This window comes from Ursus arctos, unplaced genomic scaffold (genome assembly GCF_023065955.2).
Source record: "Ursus arctos isolate Adak ecotype North America unplaced genomic scaffold, UrsArc2.0 scaffold_17, whole genome shotgun sequence".
Taxonomy (NCBI): Eukaryota; Metazoa; Chordata; class Mammalia; order Carnivora; family Ursidae; genus Ursus; species Ursus arctos.
Window position 1 is genome coordinate 19622869 of NW_026622841.1, and position 16456 is coordinate 19639324.

General features: G+C 39.5%; 1 protein-coding gene across 3 annotated transcripts in view; it reads right to left on the minus strand.

Moving 5' to 3' along the window:
• The window catches only part of RAB27B (RAB27B, member RAS oncogene family), a 140277-nt gene that overhangs the window by 42462 nt on the left and 81359 nt on the right, over window positions 1-16456 (minus strand). Inside the window, exon 1 of one of the 3 annotated variants that reach the window (XM_044383022.3) lies at window positions 12848-13123. The exons of 1 other annotated variant lie outside the window; for it this stretch is intronic. The gene's annotated coding sequence lies outside the window, so the exon portion shown is untranslated. Of the gene's footprint in view, window positions 1-12847; window positions 13124-16456 lie in introns of those variants that run through there. One more of the 3 variants, XM_026496355.4, reaches the window with a different exon arrangement.

Genomic DNA, 16456 nt, shown 5'->3' on the forward strand with positions numbered 1-16456 from the left:
GAAGACTTCATTGTTTACATTTATATTTAGAAGAACAGAAATAATCCCCTGTTACCATATGACATTTGAACGTGCTGGAATCAAGGAGACTGAGCTGAAGGTTAGGATAGGTCTGATTTCCAAATAAGCCAGTTGGCTCTGCTTTATTGTGTAATAGTGTAACACTGGTCCCCTGGCCCTGCTGATATCAGCAGACACACACCCGTGCGGCTTACATCTTCCTTTCTTCTTAGTGGTCAGCAGGTGCCATGTTAGTTATTCAACATCTTCAATAGTACCCCTAGTCCCTGGGAACCGGGAGAGGAAAGAGGAGAGACGAGTTCAAATATATCCCTGAGGCTATTTTAAATTTTTTTTTAATTTTTATTTATTTACTTTTAAAGATTTTATTTATTTATTTGACAGAGAGAGAGACAGCCAGCGAGAGAGGGAACACAGACAGGGGGAGTGGGAGAGGAAGAAGCAGGCTCCCAGTGAAGGAGCCTGATGTCGGGCTTGATCCCAGGACTCTGGGATCACGCCCTGAGCCGAAGGCAGACGCTTAACGACTGAGCCACCCAGGTCCTGATGCTATGTTTAAAATCACTTCAAGTGCAAGTTCTCCTATGAGAAGCACCTTCTTAATATACGGTAGATTAACACTACTAAAATAAAAAAAATAAATTTTATTAAAAATCTAAAATTATAGGTACACTCTACCACAAAGCTTTAATACCTATGAAATATAAAATATTTAAGTATATCAAATAGAAGTATTAAATATATTATATACTAAATAGGAAAATTAAATATTAAAATATAAAATATTTAATAAATTTTAAATATTGCATATGGTGCTAATTTATTTTAATGTCTTTCTGAACCTCAATCACCAGAAAAAGTTGTAGCACAAACCCCAGTCAGATTATGCTACTCACTGACACAATACCCAGTGACAAATGGGTAGATTTGAAGGACAGTGATTGACTTTTTAGAGTTTTACAGTCTCTGTTCATTAAAAAAATAGTACAAATGCAAAAAAATTAAAAAGGCATGAATTGAAGATATTTACAACACATATTTTTGTCTGAAACTAGCAAATCTAAGGTAAAATGGTTGCAGCAATCCCCCAGACTAAGAATATTTTTTAAATAGGCATTTTTTTCTCTTAAAAGTAAAAGATAAAACCTAACAGCAATGAATATCTTAAACTATATTGTAATCAATGTTTTGATTTCTGCTTTGACCCATACCATAGGAAAAAGGATTTCTACCTATCCTCTTTATATGCTCCTAATGGTTACTTACTTTCTTTGTCCTTCTTGATATTATCATCTAAGCTTTGGTGGACTTCAGACTGTCTGGATAAATCACATTATGCTTAAAAATTAGTTGAAAATATCTGTCTAAATCTCTATTCAAACATAAAGCTTTATAGAAATCTTTTCCTGAAAAATAGTTCAAAACCTGATGTCTTTGAAAAGAGACTGGAAATGAATTCAGTGCATTTGATTAAATGTTCTGGTAGTTCTTCAAAAAAAAAAAAAAATTTAAAATTAAAATTAAAATTAAAATTAAAAATCCCATAAGACCCTCCTAAAAATTCCTGTAGTTATCTGACCTAGGCTTTTCTTACAGTGGAATAAATAGAAGCTTGCTTATGTAACCCTTCTTACAAACAAGTGGGTCAACTACTTCCATGTCAGTTTTCTAAACTTCACTGACTTGAAATTATTCTTTGGAGATAAGCCAAGTACAGATAGAAAACCAGGTCCAAATTTTCCCACGATGAACTACCTAGTTGACTTTGGGCTATTTCTTACACAGCAGCCTTCTGCTAGCAGCCACTTGACCTACCTTGCTGCTTGCCAACACTTCCGAATATGTTACTGTGGCCACTGTGGGACTCTGTTTTACTGACTATAATCAATAGGGTATATTTTTATCTCTAAGGAAAGTCAAACTGTTATCTTTGTGATTCCTGTGAATCATGTAAGTCCTCAATTCTGAACCATTTTATTTTATGTAATAAGTCAGTTTTTCTAGACTGACAGGTTAGAAATTGGACTGAATACTATACTGGTGTCTATTTCGGAAGGTAACAACTCAGAGGACAGGAATGGTTTTAAAGATTACTCTAAAATTACCCAGATGCAATCAACCAAGAGATCTTTGGTGTCATGGATCTAAAAGGTTGGCCATTTAGGGGCGCCTGGGTGGCAGAGTGGTTAAGCGTCTGCCTTCGGCTCAGGGCGTGATCCCGGCGTTATGGGATCGAGCCCCACATCAGGCTCCTCCGCTGGGAGCCTGCTTCTTCCTCTCCCACTCCCCCTGCTTGTGTTCCCTCTCTCGCTGGCTGTCTCTATCTCTGTCAAATAAATAAATAAAATCTTTAAAAAAAATAAAAAATAAAAAAATAAAAAAATAAAATAAAAGGTTGGCCATTTAGTTTGCAGTTGTGGGCCTGGACCTGGCTAGAGATTATGCAGCCGTTTATAAGCCCATCTCTTATGCTAGCAGCTGGCTGAGGTTGGCTCAGAAAAATGCTACCATTCCTGATGGAAAAAACGCTTAGCCTGGTTAATCAATTACAGTTACCTCAGTCTGCAGACTAACCACAGTGTCTGCCAGCTTACCACCTGAGTCTACTTACATACATTTGTAATGTTTATCCATGAGACAGGAAACGGAGAACTTACTGGCAAGAATATACAGTCAAGTGTTATGGACGGTAATGGTGAGCAAGCCTCAACCTCTATCACAGGGCCAATTCCCTTCCTGAGGATTGACTTCAGAGACTCTACAGAAGGACACCAATGACCCTTTCTACAAAGGGATGTGACTGTATTTTCAGAACTAGGGATTTGAAACTCATCTAACCCAGCATCTGCTCTTAATAATGGAAGATTTTATATGGTAACTGCTCCAGAATTTTCAGGCCATAGAATCACCAACAACATGGACCACATTAGCTTCTATTTATAAAGTTCTTTTTTTGCCCCACATTGTTCCCCTACAATTCTATTCATATGCCTGGAACTTCTAAGGTTACGCATGCCTTTGGATTTTTGCTACATAAAGTAAATATGCTCACTGGGAAGAGTAAATCATTAGCTGTTTGCAGTCATAGCTACTTGAGCAGAATTTAACTCATCAGAAAGACTGGTCAAGAAGCCACTAATTCCCCATCTTAGAAGCAACAAAATATCAAAAGAGAAAAATGGGCTCTGCGACAAAGTTCTGAAAAAGAACAATTTTCCCTTGACAAGTACTAAAAAGGAAGTTCTTTGCTCCACTTTCAATGAATGTCAAAGAAAAAAAGACTCAAGGAGACAATTTTACCTCCGTGACAATATAGAGTATGTAATAAAATTTTTTGTCCAGGCAAGAGTTTAGGGGCATAGGGAATGCTTGGCCTTATAAGAAGCTAACTTATTTTCAATTATGTAGGAGAAGCTGAGGATATATCATTTATCTAAAATGTCTGCAAAAAAGAATCTTTTATTTCTTTCTCAATAAAGCTTCAGGACAAAAGCAACTACTCTTAAGAATGTTATGGATTTACTCATAGACACCATTGCTAGAGTGTAAATGTGCTTCTGGAAACTCAACACTGGAATGATTATCATAAAAATATTTATTCTCTTTAGTTTTAGTCTCAAATCATTTCAGATCCAGTTAAGTGGGATAATTTCAAAGTAATGGTAATAAAGTGATATTTGCTGATTAAAAAACAAAAAAATAATGGAAGAAACCCAGTGTTCATCATAGATGAATGGATAAAGAAGGTGCAGTATGTGTACACACACACACACACACACACACACACACACACACGGAATATTACTCAGCCATTAAAAAGAATGAAATCTTGCCATTTGAGACAACATGGATGGACCTAGAGGGTATAGCGCTAAGCGAAATAAGTCAGTCAGAGAAAGATAAATACCATATGATTTAACTCGAATGTGGAAGTTAAGGGGAAAAAACTAATGAACAAAGAAATAAAGAGACAAAAAAACAGATTCTGAAATACAGAGACCAAACTGATGGCGGTCAGAGGGGAGGTTGCTGGTGGGGGGATACGTGAAATAAAGGGGATTAAGAGCACACTTATCTTGATGAGCACTGAGAAATGTGTAGAATTGTTGAATCATTATATTGTACACCTGAAACTAGTGTAACACTGTATATTAAATATACTTGAATAAAAATAAAATTAAAAATTAAAAAAAGATATTATTCAAGATCCTGTCTACTCCTTAGGCTTTTCCTAATTAGTGACAGATATACGTTCTTAGTACTGGGAGTGCTAGAGAGCATATCAGGCCAAGAGAAAAACTTTAAATAGTTAAAAACTTTTACTTCTGCCCTTATTTGCCCTTTCCCTCAAGACCCCATGGTTTGGAGAAGACCTCACTGTCACCCACCCACAACATTCAGTTCAATTTTGCCTTTAAGTCATTCCTTGGGCCCATTCTGGCAATTGTGTTAAAAGAAACTAGACTCATAAAGATCATGGCTGGAAGACATGGGGACATGTTTGTTTACTTTAACCTTATTTCATCTTTTTCATATCTTGGCAAATACACTGCACACATGTCTGAAACCTCAACAAAATATATGTAAAAAAAAAAAAAATTATCCCAAACAGAAAGTGGTAGTAAGAAAAAGTAGAATTTGCAAAACTGCACCCATTAAAATGAAAATGACCAAACTTCTGATGTTCTTACACAGTGACCGAGATTTGAAAACTGGTGCATTGAATGAATGCATTCTTTTGGTGGTAATAATTCAAAGCTGAAAATGGTGGTGGGTGTTGTCAGCCTTTAATCAAGGACTCGTTATCAATGCAAATTTCATCCTTGACAACGATATCAAAGAGTTACAACTGATAGGGATCTGCAAAGGTTCATCATAAGTTACAGCTTTCATGAAAAACACATTTGCAGAACGAGATGTTGGAAATGATGTTTCCATAACAAAGAATGCTTTACACACCTGGAATCCAGAAGGGAAAGAGAGAACACCTCAACTGGACAAGCGGGCATGCAGAGTGTTCTCATACTAGTTACTTAATAATCAGAGATACTTGAAATGGAGAGTGAGAGGCAGCCATATGGTTGTATAAAGAATGTTTTTAAATGTAATAAACTATTCCCGGGACTTTTTCAAACAGTGAACTAGAAAGCGTGTTATCATGGGGATGGAGAGGGGATGGGAGAAAGGGGGTAGGAAAGAGAGAATAAGTCTCCCTAAACTTGGTCAATCATTTGACATATATTTACATTTGATAACATTTTACATATTGTTCATTACTAGAGAATGATTCTTTAACTTTTAGAACTTCAAGATTTTTTAAAATTATTTTTTAAAGATTTTATTTATTTGTCAGAGAGAGAGAGAGAAAGAGGGCACAAGCAGGAGGAGGGACAGAGGCAGAGGGAGAAGCAGGCTCCCACCGAGCAAGGACCCCAAGATCATGACCTGAGCTGAAGGCAGACGCTTAACCGACTGAGCCACCCAGGTGTCCCTCTTTAAGATATTTTTTATGTTTTGGTGAGTAGATCTTGAGGTTAAAATTGTCATAAAGTCAGTCATAGCAGAGCTAGAACAAAGCTCCCTAATAAAATGAAGAAAATGGGAGGTAACTGGTTTTTCAGTTGAGACTGGCTAGGTATCAGTTTTACAGCATGATAGTAATAAGCCCAAATTAATAGATTCAATCGCTCTGGGAATCTGCTGGGTTTTTCCATCCCATGGCTCTAGAACACATTCTTAACTGAGACGCCTGTCATTTACACAAGGGGCTCCTGAGAATACAGAGCACAATTCTAGAGAAAGGAAGTGTTCCTTGAAGTGACTGCCCCACAGAGAGGGATAAATGATGTCATATTCATAAACTAAGAGCTAACGGCATTTTAATATAGTCTTCCAATTTAACATAATGATAACAATAATGATGACAACTATATATAATTAGATAGAACCTTGCATTTCCCCTCTTCTCAGAACTTAAATGTCTTTATTAGCCAAAGCGATCCGTGCTTACAGAAAAAGAAGAAAATCATGAGTCTGATGTTAAGGCTACTACTTCTCCCTGAGAGACGGCACTTGGTCTTATGGATTTAGCCAGCATATCTCAGTTGCTGTCACCTGACCTCTTCTAGGAGGTCCTGATCCCAGAAGCCATTTCCCTGAACATATCCAATTGAATGAGCACAAGTACCCACATGCACTATATCTTTCTCCCCCAACTTGCTTTGCCTCTTTTTATACCTAATTTCAATTTGGGGAACCACTTTTCATTCATCTATCGACTCCTTAAAAGCAGCGAAATTTTATAAAAATTTCTTCTTTCTCGAAATAGCTGGTCAATGCCATTCTTGTTCATTATTTCTCTAATCTGACTTCTCTCTCCAACGTTACAATCACTGAGCTAACTTCAGATGTTATTTCCCATTCCTAACTCATCTCTCTACAATTTTAACCCCCTTAAATTTATCTTCCTGTTTATTATCACAATACTGCATTGAAACCACTAACTTAAACCCTACCTGGTGATGTTCAAATTATCTGTTCACAGATCTTTCTAACATACCAGATTCTAAGTTCTTCAAGAGCAGGAATTGTCTCATTTACCCTTTTACAACCAAAATACCAAGTATGCTGCTGACACACCAGAGGCACTTTGTGACTTTTTTCAATAAAAAATTCAGATATACAAAATTATGCCAGAGGTTAAATTGCTATTATCAGTTTTAATATGAGGAGCAGATCTTTTATTGCAATAAATACTGTTGTCAACTTTGATATAAATAATTTCATTTTCTCTAAAGTTTATGCTTTCCAGTTAGAATCTGTGTTCTTCAAGGGGTGTCAGTAATTCTTTGAGATCTTATTTTCATCTTTTGGATCAAATTATCACACACAATAACATGTTTATCGCAAAAAAGACTAATTCAAAAACAGTTTTGAACTATTTCTTTAATCTGAGAAATAAGACAAAGAAAACAGTTTCTACTAGTTATAAAATATTATGATGCAAACATGGCATCTTTCTTTAAATACATAGTCAACATTTATGAATTTGAATTCTTTTCTCTTGAAATAATTCTCTGTCCTCAAGCTGCCAAGACTCTCCTTGCATGTGGATATTTACTATATTGATTTTAAGAATCAATATCATTACTTTAGACCGACTGCACCAGACTTCAAGACTTTATTCACGAAAATCACCCTAATTCAACACTTTCCAGGAACTGACAGGAAACTAACTTCTGGTTTCCTGGCCCTCACACATGGGTTTATTTTAAATGTCAAAGCGTACTTTGAGAGAGTGAAAAACCATAAGGAGTCAGAACCATGAAGACCACACTTGATTAGAAACACTGGTACGAATGAGAAAGAAGACATTTGTGATTCAAGGGAAACCCATCTTTGTAAGAATTCAGTTATTATCATACAGAGAAAACCACACCACAGAATTCAAAGACTTCCTCCCACTTGGTACCAGAAACAGAGGCACACCAGGCCTTCTCCAAGTCTGCAAAGGAGACCGAGTACAGGGCTTGATGCAGCTTTCCCCATCAGAGGACAACACACATCGGTCCTTACTCTCCACTTTTCATCTCGCCCTCACATTTATCTAGAGATGCCCTTATCTCCAGATACAAGGGATTCCATCAAGGGTAAGATATCAGGGATAATAAAGGTCATTTGATACAACCTCCCAGCACCGGCCATCTCTATAACAAAGAATTCTTAGAGTGGCGCATTCCTTGGTCTTCTTTGGTTTTATCCAGTCCCTTCAATGACTTCCTGAATGGTGTTTCCAGCCTCACCTGGTGCCCCTCTCTCCACCCCCTACTTTCCACTTAAGCCCTCTGTCAGCTCACTGAATGCACCAAGCTCTTTCCCAGGTCGAGACCTCAGCAGGTGCTTTGGCTCTGTCTGGACTGTTCTGTCTTAACTGCCCACCTGACTGGCACCCAGAGTGGCACCCAGACATCCTTCAGTCTCAACTGAAACACCAGTTTCCTCAGACAGGTCTTCTTGACCAATCCCAGCCTTATTTTTTCCCATTTTAAGAAGTTACTTGCGGTCACAATAACTTCTCAACTTTCTTTGACTTAAATTTTCTTTTAGTGTTTTCGATTCCTTCCCATTCTGGAACACTATTTTCTTTTTTGTAGAAAGAAGAGGGAAGCACAATAGAAACTGAGTAATTCTACTTTCACTTACATCCATTAAATTCCTTATTCACCGCTTTGCTTTAAACAATGCTAGAAGAATCTTTGGCTCTCCTTAGCATTTTTTCCAGCGTTCAGCCCACTCTGGGTTTTACTCTTCTTCATACTATCTTGACAGCTCACAACACCTTTGTAAGTATTTCTAATTATGTGTCCCTTTGTTCATCTGTTCTACAAGCCAATTTTTAAAATGGATTTTACTAGAGCCTCTGTGTAGCCTCATGAATTTTTCTAGTGGTCTCTCTTTGGGGATTATGCAAAATGCTCTTTTCAGCATTTGTTAGTTTATCTGAATTCGGTATTTTTAAGAACCCTGTCTTCTGTCAAAGTTGCCAATGATTCCAAGTTGCCACAGGCAATTATCACTTCCTGGTCCTCATCTCACTCTGCAGCTTTGCAGCATCTCACCCAAGTGACCATCCCTTTTTTTGGAAACACTTCCTGGCTTGGGTTCCATGACCACATTCTTTTGGGGGGAAAGGGGAAGTTTTTTACTGGCTCCCCTGCAAGATCCCTCGATGTCAGAATAAGCCAGCGTGTGGTCTTCTGGTGATATCCTCAAGAGCTGGGCTCTAAATAGCATCCATAGACTCTTTATTCCCAAATTTCTATGTGCAGCTATGACTTCTTCAAGTGCTCCAAATTCTATATCTAAAAGCCCAATCTGACATTTCCACTTGGATACCTAAACATACTTCAAAAGGCTGAAAATGAATTCTGCATTTCCCTTCCAATTTTGTTTTTTCTCTTAGCTTTATCCACCTTAGGAAACAGCTTCACCACCTGTCTTGTATCTCCGTACGAAACCTGGTGATCGTTTCGGTTCTTCCTTTTCTTCAACCCACCCCTTAATCTCATTTGTCAGCAAGTCCTGTCAGCTCTGCCTTCAAACAGGTCCTGAATCTATTTCTTTCTCTCCAGGGCCACTGTTCCAACCCCAATCTATGCCACTGCCATCTGCTGGCATAACCCCCTACCTGGTCTCTTCTCTGCTCGTCCTAGGCTACATCCTCTTGAAGGAGGCCAGGGTGATCTTTTAGAAAGATGGCCTTCTCTGCAGCTTTTCCTTGGAATCATAGCGCATTCTCCTACCCCTCCCAGGTCACTCTCATTATTTCACATTACATTTTTTTTTAAATAGTGCTGAAACTTGTATAATTGCAATTTGTATATTGACTTAGGTGTCTATCTCTCTAAGCTAGAATGTAATTTCCATGATATTCACCTCTATTATCCACTGGCTTCGAAGAATACCAAGGCTCAGAGTATGCTTAGTCTCTGTTGAATGAATTTTCAAGAGACAATATCTAAAGTCTTCTCACTTCATTCAGAATAAAAATCAAAAGTCAACATGTTTTTCAGGACTTTCAAAGCCCTCTGTGATATGACCCCATTATCGTCCCTCCCCCGTTTCTTGCCACCCCAGCCCCCCTTCAGGTGTGTAGGCTGCTTTGATTCCTGGAAGATGCCAAGCAAACCCCTGCTTGTTATCCTTTCGGTCTAGAAAACTCTTCCTCCTCACAACCACATGGCTCACTCTCTGACTTCCTTCAGATCAATATTCAAAGATCATCTTCTCAGTAAGGCTTTCCCTGGGCACCGGATCTAAAATTTCAGCACCCGCTGGGCCACGCCACTGACACTTTCTGCATATCTCTGCTGCTTTACATCCTCTCCCAGCACTTATTTCTAAATGTAGTATAGATTCAGCTTGTGCGTATCTTGTTTATTCTCTGTCTCCCCAGTAAAAGGCAAGCGTATGGGGCCAGGGATGTTTGTCTGTTGTCTGTTTTCACTTCTGTCCACACAGAGCCCAGAACAGTGCTTGGCACTAAAAAATATTTGTTGAATAAATGAACAAGAAACTTAAATTATTGGTTTTTTTTTTTAGAGGTTTTTTTTTTTTTTTTTTTTTTTTTTTTGACAGAGATAGAGACAGCCAGCGAGAGAGGGAACACAAGCAGGGGGAGTGGGAGAGGAAGAAGCAGGCTCATAGCGGAAAAGCCTGATGTGGGGCTCGATCCCAAAATGCCGGGATCACGCCCTGAGCCAAAGGCAGACGCTTAACAACTGAACCACCCAGGCACCCCTTAAATTATTTTTCTTAATACATGGAGCAGTTGTTTACTTAAAAAGATACCTTATTAAAGAATTTTTTGATTATGTCTTAAGCAGAGTTTTAGTCTTATTATTAGTAATCTAGACAAGTTTCCTTCATTTAAGGAGGACCTATGAGAGAAGGTTAATATTGGGAGGACATGAATAATAATAATGATGTTGAAGGACATGAAACAACTTAAGTAATACTCTCAACTCCATTTATGGGGTTTACAATAGGCTTTTATTATGCTTAGTGATGTTGCTACGTCCTACCACTATATCATAAACTTCAGCTCTAGGTACACCTAATAATGAGTAAAAAAATCATTGTCCTGTAGACACCAACTCTAGAAAGTGACATACTCTTTATGGGAAACACCTGGTTTGTCCTGTCTATTTTTACTGTAATTGTTTTCCTGCATCTCGACATTACAATTACTTGCTTAAGAGCTGACCTATTGGGGGCACCTGGGTGGCACAGCGGTTGGGCGTCTGCCTTCGGCTCAGGGCGTGATCCCGGCGATCTGGGATCGAGCCCCACATCAGGCTCTTCTGCTATGAGCCTGCTTCTTCCTCTCCCACTCCCCCTGCTTGTGTTCCTTCTCTCGCTGGCTATCTCTATCTCTGTCGAATAAATAAATAAAATCTTTAAAAAAAAAAAAAAAAAAAAAAAAAAAAAAAAAAGAGCTGACCTATTGGTTAAGCTACGTTGATGAATCAACTCAAGAAACTAGATTAATTGTGAGCTGAGCTTTATGTGAGTAGTTGGTCTATGTTTCATGCTCTACTGATCTGAAAGACCAAAAACCTAACCTGAAACTTTTCAGTGAGGGTGGGAAAAGAGCAGATTTCTGTTCTGAACCACCTGGAGTTTTGGCTGACTTCCACTTTTCCAGAAAAAAACACAGTTAACTAAATGAAAAGCAACTCAGAAACCAGTAGATAATTTTAGAATAAGCTGGTGTGCCAAGGAGCAGAGAAGACCAATGTATTAGGGTTACCTTCACTATCAGGTCAAATATTCCTGTTCCAGAAATGGCCTGTGAGAGTTGTCATTTGCTTACATTTGATAGATTCCCTTTATTCCTTCTTGGCAACTATGAGAACAGGCTCATCCAGTTTCATCTGAAATGTTTTGTTTTCCTTTCGAAAGTAATGATGGTAACATTTTATGAGAGGCCCATAATCCTTACGCAGAAAAGCCTCATTAATTAACTACCCATCAAGATTACCCTTTTTCGGTCATCCATAAGAATCCCCTCTTGCTTTAAGAAGGGTTGATCCCATCTGGGTAGAGAATCATGCTAAGAAACTACGAAAAGTAACTCTTTAGGGGGAATGGCACAAAGCAAGTATGGATCTCAATACTACAATGTGGATTTTATAATAATTTGAAAATTCAACAAACTTAAATTCCTAAGGCTATAATGCCAAAGTCCATCTTTTCTGTTAACTTCTCAAATTTAGAACCACACAACCATGCATATAAGTACATATATTTATTTATAACATCACTGAATATGTGTGACTGTAACAAAATATTAAGAATAGCACACATTTTTAAAAATAGTACCAAATCAAAATTCAAAGCCACTGTTACGTTAAATAATAATTTTGTTGTTAATAACCCTGGAACTACATTTATTAATTTGGGCTTAATTAAATAATGTACCATTTAATCAACTGGAACCTTATACCCTTAATTTTAGATCTTGAAATGAAAAGCCAGTAGACATGTTCCAGGGGTGATGATTTTAACCAAACACAGCTTCTCCCTAGTAATACAGCTCCAGCTTTCGCTAGTCACCTCTTCAGCATTTTTCAAATAATTAAATTCTGTTGTATGGGATGGGAAACTCTCGGAAGCGAAGGTACTGTGGCCACTTGAACAAGCGCACATGCACACACCCTAGTAGCTGCCATGTGTGGATTAGAATTTGGAAATCACTGAGCAAAAAAACTGGAAGACGGAAATTACTTTTGATTTCTCTGTGGCTACACCTGAGGCAGTGCAAAGAAATGTCCTATCACTTAGCTGGCTTGGCTCACTAAAATACGTCCCCTTCAGTGAAACTCTAAATACATCATTATTGTTGTTGTTATCATCATCATCATCATCGTCGTCGTGATTATTTTTAATGATTTTGGCTATTTGGGGATACAGATGGAAGGAAATTGGCATTGCTGTGAATGGGTTTTTTTTTTGGGCGGGGGGGTGGTGTGTGTTTGTTTAATCCTAACCAGCTGTTTGCTACGGAAATACCCAAACAGAGACAGCCGGCTCGGGTTTCCCGGGACTCCGGGGGCGGCCTCCCGGGGCCCCCGGATGGCTGTGGACCCGCGCGCTCGCGCCCCGCACCGGCTCGCGCAAGGCACACGCTCCGCTCGGCTCGCCCCTCTCCCGGCCTGCCGCTCCCCATCCACGTCTCACTTCCTTCTCGCAGGCCAGCCGCGGAGAACACCCGGAGTGGGTGGGAACGCATTCCAGCAATAACAGCCCGGCTTCCCCAACTCACCAGCCTGCGAAGTTTCCTCGGCGAGAGGGCTGGGTGTCAGGTTTCAGAGGTCTCCGTCCCCTCTCCCAAGCCCTTGAACTCCGGGGCTCCCACGCCAGCGACCACACGGGATCTGCTCTACAGGGCGACCCTCATGGGGACAGCTCCTTAGTTTCCGACCGCGGCTCGGGATCGGTCCCCTGCCCCTGCCCGTCGTGACTGCCAGTGGCAGGACTTGTAGCACCACCCCTGAGTCGGCCCAGCCGCCGCCGGGATCTGGAAGGTTTGTGTAAGAGGAAGGCGTGTCTCCCCGTCCTAACGCGGACGTGCCGAGCTCACCTCGGGCAAATCTTGCTGGTGACTCAAAGGCGCTGGGCTTCTGGTTAATTCTCCACACTGCGGAGCTGTAAGCCCTAGCAGCGGGCTCATTTTTATTCCTCTATTTTCTCGTTGTCTTCTTTGATATCTCTTATTCGAAGAGCCCAGGGCACTATGCGAACTGCTTCCAAGGCAGTGCATTCTCTCCTCCCAGGGGATGTCTCATTAACAAGGGAGAGAGCGAGGAATTGCCAGTGGAGAACACAGAAGGGCCCCGGGAAATAAAAGGGGACCTAATAAAATTAGTGCTTTGGAAGGTGAGACCTGTTAATGTGAATACATTAATCAGTATACACCATCCTAATTTTTTGCCTCCTAATGTCACTTCGGAGATCAGTAGAGTAGTAAATAGAAGTCACGTGTATGACATCAAAGGAAATAAAGAGCATCCACATTCACTGAACAAATAACTATGAAGTACCTACTATGTGGCCGACCCTGCTCTAGAAACATTGGCTCCTTCTGTCCACAACAGAGATCCTGGCTGGCTCTCTTGAGTCACAGCATAGACAGACGCTGGAATCCCTAGTTCATGGACTGATGATAAAGGGGAGAATCCAAGGTTGCATACATATAATAATAATTGAATTAGTCCTCCATGAAGAAAATGTCAATGTTCCAAACCATTGTTGGGAAACAATGAGATGCTATTTAAATTTTAATTGTTTGACCCAGTTCTGACAGGGGGCTTTAGGGACAATCTGGGAGGCACTAGGGACCATCTCCCTGAGAAGTGCCGTGAGGGGAGGAGGGGAAGGAAGAGCCCCAAACCAAAACCCAGTGTAAACACCCAGTAGCAAAATAGTGAAGGAGAGGACAATGGGAGAAAGTATTTGGTCCCGCAAGACTCTATTCTATTAGAAAATATGGAAGTTCTATTTCCTCTGCCTCAGTGTTCTTGTCCTGAAAATGGGGATGATAAAATGCCTTTATAGGGTTATTGTGAGCAAATGAGTTCAGCAAAGTGCATAGAGTAGTGCCTGGCACAGTAAATTCTATATATGTACGTGGTGTCTACACATGTTATTTTGGTAGCTCTTATCTACTTCATTATCCTAAAGTAAGGTCCAATTAATAAAAATTATTCTGAACTACTAGGAGAAAATACAGGAGGATTGGGTTGTAGATTTTCAAAATATATCTATATACTGCAAATCTATATTTATGGTAGCTCTGTTTGGCATCCATCAGCAATATCTGATTATATAACAAGCATGTGTCCGTGGGCCTAGAGAGAGAGAAAAGAAAGAACTCTGAATTTATTCTATTGTATGCAGCACATTAATTTAAAATGATTCTCAAAAAATTTTAAAAAAATAAAATGATTCTCTGTGGTAATCAGTGATAATCTGTATTCTTCACCTAGTTTATGTGTCCACTTACATTAATCTAAATAGCTATTTTATTTCCCATATGGAGTTTTGAAGCCCTTGCCCATAGATCATCTCATTTGACTTTCACCACACTGCTTTGAAATAGGTAAAGCATCTACTATTTTTGTCGTCCCTGCTTTAAGAAAGAAGAAATGGAGGCTGAGAAACTCCCAGCAAGGTGCCCAGAATCATGAAGATCATAAAGGTAGATGGAACTCAGGTTTGCTGATCCCAAAGGCAGGGCTCAGGGTGGTCATTACACTGTGCTGCCTCCCTTTTTCTAGAAAAAAGTCCCTGCCGTGAGAAAGTCTCACACAGACATTTCTCATCTGCTCTCCTGGTCACCCTTCCCCAGATAAGCAGGCCAGCTGCCTTGTAGGGTCCACTTTTGCAGGGACAGCCCTCCTGGTGTCATCTGCCACTTAAGTCCCCTCTTTGGCTTCTGAGGCTCAGAGTCACATAGTGATGTTATTCAGCTACTGGAAAGTGGCTGGACTTTTCCTTCCCAGAGGTCGAGCAGAATAAAAGACCCTGCAAAACCAGTGAAAACAGGGGGGGCAGCATCAGGCATCACCATAAAAAATAAATGCCTTCCTGTACCTGGAGTTTTTGTGGCACAAATTAAATAGACATAATTTGTCAATGGGTTTATCGACCAATAAATACAGCACCGAAGTAAACAGATACATGTATGTACATGGGAGACTTCTAGTTAAAAATGACAAATTGATCACATGTGTTTTGTCCTCCCCTTCCCCAAACTCCTCCAACGTGAGAATAAGTGGATTTTTAAGTGTTATTAAATAATAGAGACAAATAGAAAGGAGAAGAGACCTCAAAAGACAAAATAAACAGCAAGAGATGGCTGGAAGAATGGAAATCAGATGGAGGCTTATAACTGACTTGGAAAAGAAGAGTTTACACTCTCCATGCCTGTAGGAGGGGTTATGGATAAGAAGCAAGATGATTCTCTGTGCATTAGCCTGGGAGGCTCGGGCCTAGGAGGCAGAAATACCACCCTAGAAGGAGGCCAGGTGGTAGGGTGAACACAGGGGCTTGGTTAGACGTCTGTATACAGAATGCCTGGACCCAAAGCTTCCTTCCCCACTGCCGTGCAATCAACCAACCATAAGTTCCTCCATCTGCTCAACTCAGCCTCCAGGAGACTGGAAGTTTATTTTCTGGAGAAAGTTAACTAGAGTAATTTGTGGTTTAACAAGATAAACACATATATTTACTCTGCTCCTATAGAAAATGAATTAAAAAGAAACATATGCAAGACAGGAAATAAAAACTCTCAAAATTGAAAATTGACTCAAAATTTTTAAAATTTGGCAGATGGGTTGTTAAGATTATGTTGAAAAAAACTTCAGGAAAATAGAACAAAAAGCTAAGTAAATACAAAAAAAATAGAAAATGGGAAAAATTTTCGGACTAAAGGGAATCCCACAGAGTTCCAGAAAAGAGTTCTTTCTACCCAGAAAGGGATGAAAAAATTAAAGAAATAGTGCAAAAACCAAAATGCATCATTCTGAACTATTATAAGCCCAGGAATAAAAGGAAGAGCATAAAACATCTTTCAGAAACATAAAGCAGATCACATAAAAGGAAAAGAATAAAAATTGCATTGGATTTCTCAAGAGCAATAATGGATCCAGAAGATTCTTTAAATGCCTTCACATTTAAAAATGAAATTACTTTTAACCTAGAATTGTATACCCCAACAAAATGTCAGTGAAGTGTGATTAAAGATATTTTCAGATCTGCCAGGATTCAAAAATGGACTTCTTGAACTGTTTTTAAAAGAAGGATCTCCAAAACAAGCTTATAAATCAAGAAAGAGAAAGAGATGGGAACCAAGAAATGCAGGTCCAACATA